We start from the raw sequence: 8,221 nt of genomic DNA, 5'->3' as shown, positions 1-8,221 counted from the left end.
TTTTATAAACACTATATTTATTACAAGCTTATCAGACATCAAAGATTGAAGCAATAAAGTTTCAAAAGTATACATTTCCCCTATTCAAATCTACTAAACACAAATAAAAATGTGTGAAAGATCATATCCATGGTGCTCAAAATTGATCCACCAAATTCTAAGAGTACCCAATTTGGGTTTCCTTCTTCTACTTCTAACACATATAGGAAGTTGTGATTTTAATGTACAATTCAAAATTTATGATCAAAACAATAGGCAACTATATATCAATTGCAAAAATTAGCTATGTACTTTCATTTTTGTTGTTTCCATATTTCAAGCTTTTGTTACACAGTTTGCCACAACTCTAAACTAGGTTAGTTAATTGTCACATTCATTCATCCTTATTTTAGTAAAGGAATCCATTTATTTTCTACATTTAATAGTGAATTCAATGTTTTCTTACATGACCTAGTATTTCCTCCTTAGGGTTTATTTTCCTTCGTTAGGGTATCAAATCTATTTTGATTGATTATCCCTTATATCACATTTCCTAGGTTTCATTGGTATCTTTTACGATTATCTCTTTTAGGGTTGTGATTGTTATTGTTTGATCTTATCTTCAACCTATCTAACCCACCTTAAGTGTGCATCATTAAAATATCATGGACATTTATACGATTATTTGTTTTTGGGTTCCATTCATGCCTACCTCATAGATTCACACTTTATTGACTTTTATCCATTCCTCCTTAATAGTATTGCCCTATTGTATGGCACAGATGATCCTACATGCTTCATGCATCAAATTGATGAGAATTTATCTTATTTTTCATCATTTAATAGATCTCTTATGTCACACCTCACCAAACTAAGAGATCAAAATCTTGATAAAATCATACTGCAACCCCTAAATTATAATCTAGGTAGTAAAATAAATAGATCACAACATTATATTGTGGCCTTTAACCTTGGCGAAGGAAACAAATATGTTAGGAAACCGATTGCAACATTAATAAATCATATGACAAAATAAATGATAAAAGTGATTCTATGTGAGAGACAAACAAAGGCAAAGGAAATTTTTTAAAAGGCAGCAATTTAATAAGGAGTCAATTAGGAAGTCTTTGGGTGCAATGATTCCCAAATAAAATACAAATAAAATAACTCAAAAAGTCAAGGCAATGACTAGTTAGGAAAAAGTGTAACTCTTGCAAAGGATAGCAATGTTGAAGGGATGTGTCTCCCCCAAATGTAATGATATAAGAGAGAAGATCATTTCATTTGAAGATCATCAATTGAGATTATTATTTCAAAGCAATAATTTAGAAACCCAATCAACATTATTTATAATTTAAAGACAACAATTCAAGTAGCATTCCTTTATAAACAATCAAATATTATTCAAGGTTGACATTGCCAATCCATCAAGAAATATTAATCCACAATAGTCTAGAAAATACATCAAGTTATCAATTTTGAATTCTAGGTAATATCTATAAGTCAAATATGGTCCAAGCTCACGGGGTCCAAGTGAAGAACACAAATGGACACTGAGAGGGGGGGTGAATCGGTGTATTTCAAAACTTTAAGTTCAGTGTGCAGATTTTAAGGATGCAATGTAAACATAAACACACACACACAAAAGAACATCACATAACACCAGATGTACAAGGAAAAGCCAATGTGGGAAAAACCTCAGTGAGAATAGATGTTGGAGTCTACTGCTCCAATCCAGCCTCATAGTAAATAACAGTTTACAATGTTTAGGGCATCAACCCAAGGAACACCAACCCCTGAAACTTTAGGGCACTGACCCCTTATTTTATGAGCACCTGCTCAAAGGAACACCTACCCCTTCTCTGAGCACCCACTCAGAGATTTACAGTTATTGTTCAAGTTTACAATGCAATGATAAAGTCTTGTTACAAATGAGTTTTTTAACACTTACAAATTTCTCATATCATGAGAACGAGTTTCTCTGCCTGCTGAAGTTTTTCCTCTGTTTCTCGTCCTTCCTCTCTCTGGTTATCTTCTTCTCTTTGCTACAACATTACTCTCCATAATGTTTTGTTCTTTCTGTGTGTTGACAGTTTCTACTTCGGTACATTTGCTTTGTTTTTCTCTTGGTAGCTACACGCTCTCTCTCTCTCTCAAACTCTTTCTGTCTACCCTCTCATCTCTTCACAACAACAACACACTCTATTCTTCACCACTGCAACATGCTATCTTTAGCACATTGTATCTCCTCTCTTTACCCACCATCAGTCAACTTGTTGAGATATCATTATTTTTCACCAACCAATGTCGAATCACATTTACAACTACTGTTGGATTAAATCAACTCTGTACATACCAATTTTTTCTTCTATTGCAGACTTGAATATTTTATTCAAGTCAGTTGTCTTGGAGGTCTGCGACTCTAGAGATTGTATTCCCTATCTTGAATAAGATCTCAAATCAGTGGCTTGATTTAAATGCATCATGTCTATCTTCAGATCATTCTCTATACTTGGATTACTAATTTTAGTAATCTTCCTCTGCCCAAAATGATCTGCAATCCTTCCTTGAGCCACATAGCCTGCCTGCAACTCAGTCGCTACTAACGAGATCACCATCCTCTGTTGACCTACCCAGATAAGATCAACAACTACCATACTGAAATCCACCATCACCGACTTCTTCGTATCAGATATCTTCTTCGACCAACCAAGGAGTTATATGTCTCCATTTCCTTTGTCCAGATCATTCGGTCAAGGTCAATTGGCCACCATGTAGATCATTTTGCCTATCGACATGTAGACATCTTCTTATTCAGCATCCAAGTCACTTGGTCGAACCTGGTCAATCGTCCATGTGGACCTCTGAGTCTATCGGCTTGCGGACATGGCTGCAAAGTCAGTCACAATCTTCAATTCTGTCGAAAAAATACCCTTTCACCTTTCCAACAAGTGTCCTCTGATTTTCTCAATACATGCCACGTCGTCAAGTCAAACTTGGTCAAAGTTTATGTGGACTATCGGGTTGCATGGTGGTATTCTTTGTTCTATTCTTCCTATTCTACCCATGTGGGATAAGCTTTTGTTTGATCTTAATAAGCCTCCCCTTTTCTTTGTTAGCTCGCGTCACATATGTGTAGCTTCTTAACCTATGTGGGATAAGGTCTCCCACTCTCTTCTCTTCGCTTTTCCTTATCCCGCAAGCATATTCTCATCCCAGCTTGGTAATGCGGGATAAGCAGACCCTTTACTTCCTTTTGTTTTCTTATCTCGCGGTCCCACTGACATCATCCTTGTCTCGTGCAGAATAAGCACCTTCAACCAATCTCCCTTTGATTTCTTATCCTGTGAAACCAATCTCTCCAAGTTTCACCACGCAGGATAAGGAGTCACCTTTTCTTTTGTTATCCTGTGCAAACCTTATGTAGTCTCTTACTTCGTGCGGGATAAGGTTTCTCTCTTTTGCCTTCATTTTTCCTTGTCCTGTGGGACCACTGCATAACCATCTGTCTCGTGCAAAATAAGGTTTTCTTCATGGCATGCTTTCACTTGTTAGGTTGTGCAACATTTATTGGTCACTTTTGATACCACGGGATAAGAGGGAACATCTCTACGCTGTGACCTCTTTTGACTATCTTGTCCCAGAAAACCACCGTTGCTCACATTTTGACAACGCGAAATAAAGTATAACAGTGTTCTCTTCACTTAAGTGTTATCTCGCAGGGTATTCAACACTCGTCCAACATATTGCGTGATAAGAAGAAACATCATGTGCACCTCACAAGTGTTATCCCGCAAGGTCAACACTCTTTCCCTAGAATGTCGCGGGATAAGAGGATAGCCCAATTGATCTGTCAACAATGTTATCTCGCGAGGGTCTCTTCCCTGCACATGAACACAACATGGAACCCTTAGATGCATGTGAACCAAACAGTTGTTGCCACGTGGAAATCGACTCGGTGACTGTTGTCGACATGATTGGCATGTGAAGACGATGAATCTGGTCAAAACCCCTGTAGCATAACATGACGTGTTATACACGACTGTTGCTTGCATCACTGCAACCTCCATTGACATCCTTTTGACATCAATGACAATAATGCCAACAATCTACCCCTTTGGCATTGATGTCAACACACTTGTAGAAACATTCACTGACCATTTCTCCGACCATTATTTTCTCCCCCTTTGACAATAATGGAAAAGGGTGTTGCAAGTAACTATCAACTGTGCATGAATGCCCCTTTTCTACAGCAATGAATGGAACTTCCAATTTGTATGAGGACACATCTGCAATACATTAGAAAATTCCTTTACAACTTCTTGACCTCTACTACATGTATCTAAATGAACCATTATTACAATATAAAAAAGCAGTGTTATTACTGCTTACAAAAAGAAATCAAAAACTCCCCCTGAGACTGTACATGAGGTTCAAGGTGAAAAGTGTAGAAACAGTATGCTCCCCCTGAACCATGGATCTCAAATCAACACTTTTAAGTGCAGAAGGAGGGTGAGACAACACCCAATTTTTGTCTCAAGTACTCAAAGCTATCCTTGGGCAACGACTTAGTAAAGATATCATCTATTTTCTCACTAGTACAAACATATTCAACTTTCACTTCTTTCTCTGCAACCTTTTCCCTAAGAAAATGATATCTGATTGCAATGTGCTTCATCCTAGACTGCATGACAAGGTTCTTGGAAATGTCAATGGCACTTGAGTTGTCACACATAATAGCAATAGGATCTGAAAATGATACTTGAATGTCCTTTAAGGTCTGTTTCATCCACAAAACTTGAGAACAACATGTAGCAGTTGCTATATACTCAGCTTCAACAGTTGATAGTGAAATGGATTCTTGCTTCTTGCTATGCCATGACACAAATCTATCTCCAAGAAATAAATCCCCACCACTAGTGCTCTTCCTATCATCTACACATCATGTCCAATTAGCATCAATATAGGCTTGCAAAGTGAAATCTCCTTTCTTTGGATACCATAAGCCATAAGTGAGTGTTCCCTGCAGATACTTGAATATCCTCCTTACAACATTAACATGTGATTTCTTAGGAGCTACTTGAAATCTTGCAACCATACACACAGCTTGAACTATATCAGGCCTTGAAGCTATAAGATACAATAGGCTTCCTATCATGGATCTATACAAGGTGTGATCCACACTAGGTGACTCATCGTCTTTGCTCAACTTGCATCCTGTCACCATGGGGGTACTAAATGGTTTGTTGTCTTCCATCTGAAATTTCTTCAACATGTCTTTAGCATAATTGGTTTGAGAAATTAATATGCCCTTATTATGTTGTGATATTTGCAAACCAAAAAAATATGATAACTCTCCAAGCATGGACATTTCAAACTTCGACTACATCTGATCAACAAATTCTTTGCATAGAAAATCTTTGTTATCTCCAAAGATGATGTCATGTACATATACCACTACTATGATCATGTGGTCTCCATCTACCTTGATATATAAATTGTTGTCAGCATTTCCTTTACTGAAACCTTGCTGATGGAGGTACTTGTCCAACCTAGAATACCATGCTCTAGGTGCCTGCTTTATACCATATAATACTTTCTTCAATCTGCAAACAAAGTTGTCATCTTCATGTAGTTGAAAGCCTTCAGGTTGCTCTATGTACACCTCATCTTCTAGATTCCCATTCAAGAATGCAAATTTGGCATCGATTTGATATACTTTGTATCCTTTATATGCTAAGAACATTGAGAACATTCTGATTGCTTCAAGTCTTGCAACTGGTGCAAAAGGTTTCTTCAAAACCTATGCCCTCTACTTGAGTATGTCCCTTACATACTAACCTTGTTGTGTTCCTTATTACCTTGCCTTCTTCATTCATTGTGTTCCTATAGACCCATTTTGTCCAAATGACATTTTTATTAGCTGGTCTAGGAACCATTTCCTATGTTTTGTTCTTTTCAATTTGTTGCAACTCTTCTTCCATTGCCTTTATCCACTTCTCACTCTAGCCTCATCAAATGTTCTAGGTTCCATCTCAGTCACAAGGAAAAGATTTAATTGCTCAGTGTTCCTTGCTCTCCTTCTAGTTTGTACACCGTCATTTTTGTTTCCAATAATTTTATCCTCAGGGCGATTCTTTTGCATATATCTATTTGGGGCTTTGCTAGGTGTTTCTTCTTCATGTTCACTCTCAGATTGATCTTCATCTTCAATATATGGTTCTTCAGTTTGAGTAATTGAGTTTTGCCTTCCTTTATGAATATCTTCGTCTACTTTTACATTTACATTCTCAATTACCTTCTTTAGTCTTTTGTTGAAACACTTGTAGGCCTTGTTGTGAGTAGAGTACCCCAAGAAGATACCTTCATCACTTCTTGAATCAAAACTTCCTAATCCATCTTCATCTCTTTTGATGAAGCACTTGCTACCAAACACCTTGAAATACTTGACTGATGGTTTTCTATCATACCATAACTCATAAGGTGTCATTTTATTGTTCACTCTCAGTTGAACTCTATTTAATGTGTATACATGAATATGGACTGCTTCTTTCCAGTATACATCAAGAAGATTAGCTTCATTCAACATTGTCCTTGCCATCTCCTTCACTATTTTGTTCTTCCTTTCCACAACACCATTTTGTGGTGGTGTCCTAGGGGTTGAAAATTGTCTTCTAATTCCATGTCTCTCATAGTAGTCTTCAAACTCATTTGATGTGAACTCACCTCTACGGTCTGATCTCAGACATTTCAGCTTGTATTCACTTTCCTTCTCAACCATCTTCCTAAAGATTTTGAATCTTCCATAGGCTTGATACTTGTCTTGTAGGAAGGTGACCCATGTCATCCTAGAGAAATCATCTATAAGAAGCATAAAGTATCTTTCTCCATTTAGGGCTCTTGTTCTTGTAGGCCCACACAAGTTAGTATGCACAATCGCAAGAGGTCTTGTAGTTGAGTATTCTTTAGTTTGTTTTCCTCTTTGACACTCATCACAAAAAGTGCTTGTTGGTTTGATAATATGAGGTATGTGCCTAACATACCCTCTCTTGCTTACTTTAACAGGATTATCAAAATTGATGTGACATAGTCTTCTATGCCATAGCCATCTCTCATCAACTTGTCCCATCATACATTGAGACTCAATGCATTCCTTAATATTATATGCATTGCCATCTATCCTTTTTTTCTTTAGAAATATGCTATCCATTTCTTTCTTTTCTGATTTGACATCCTTTTGAATCAAATGTAAACTTATATCTCGTGTCACACATTTGACTCACACTTAGTATATTGTGCTTCAAACCTTCCACATAGTATACATCATGTGCTTTTAGTTTACCATCAATATTGAGAGTACCTTTGCCTTATATTTTGATGGATGAATTGTCTCCAAACCTCACTGAGCCATAATTCCAATCTTCAAGCTTAATTAATTTCTTCGTATCACCAATCATGTGATTGGAGCACCCATTTTCAACTACCCACAAGTTTTTCCTTTCAGCATGTAGGGCAGTTTGAACAATCAAACCTGACTCAACCTTATCTTTATCCTTTTTTGCCCAAACTTGTTTGGTTGCTTTCTTCTTTTCTACTATTCCATTCGGTTCTGATTTTGCATTAGGTTCAGATGTTGACATTGTCTTCTTTTGCTTAGTTGTCCTAAGCTTACATTGTTTTGCAATGTAGCCCAAGTTTTGACAATGACAGCATTTAACATTTACATTGAATGATGCACTTGAAAATCTATTATAAGACTGAGATACATTTCTCTTACATTCATAACTTCTATGACCATACCCATTACAATGATAATAAATAGCATTCATATCCTTAAGAGCAGCAAATTGATTTCTACTTTCAAAACTAGGAGGAGACCTATGCATAAGCTTACATTCTGCAATTCTATGACCGTAAGTATTATATTTATAACAGTAGCCATGGAACTGAGGTACATACCAATCATTAGTGAAGTTGTTTCTCATTTGTCTCCTTGGAGCAGCATAGTTCGGTCTTCTTGAGCTCACCCTTCGTGTATCCTTGACCTTTGTGAAGCCTCCATTATCAACATTGGATTTTACTTTAGGATCAATGTGATGGTTCATTGACTGATTTTTTGTAGCAGCAACATATGTCTTCTTTTCATTGGGTTTGCTAATAGTGAATGTTTGTTTGACTTCACTTTCACTTGAAGAAGTGAAGAGTATCTCCTTGTCTGATAAATCTTTACTGCTATAACATT

The sequence above is a fragment of the Cryptomeria japonica genome, chromosome 3, assembly GCF_030272615.1.
Source record: "Cryptomeria japonica chromosome 3, Sugi_1.0, whole genome shotgun sequence".
NCBI classification, from domain to species: Eukaryota; Viridiplantae; Streptophyta; class Pinopsida; order Cupressales; family Cupressaceae; genus Cryptomeria; species Cryptomeria japonica.
This window is presented reverse-complemented; position numbering follows the sequence as displayed.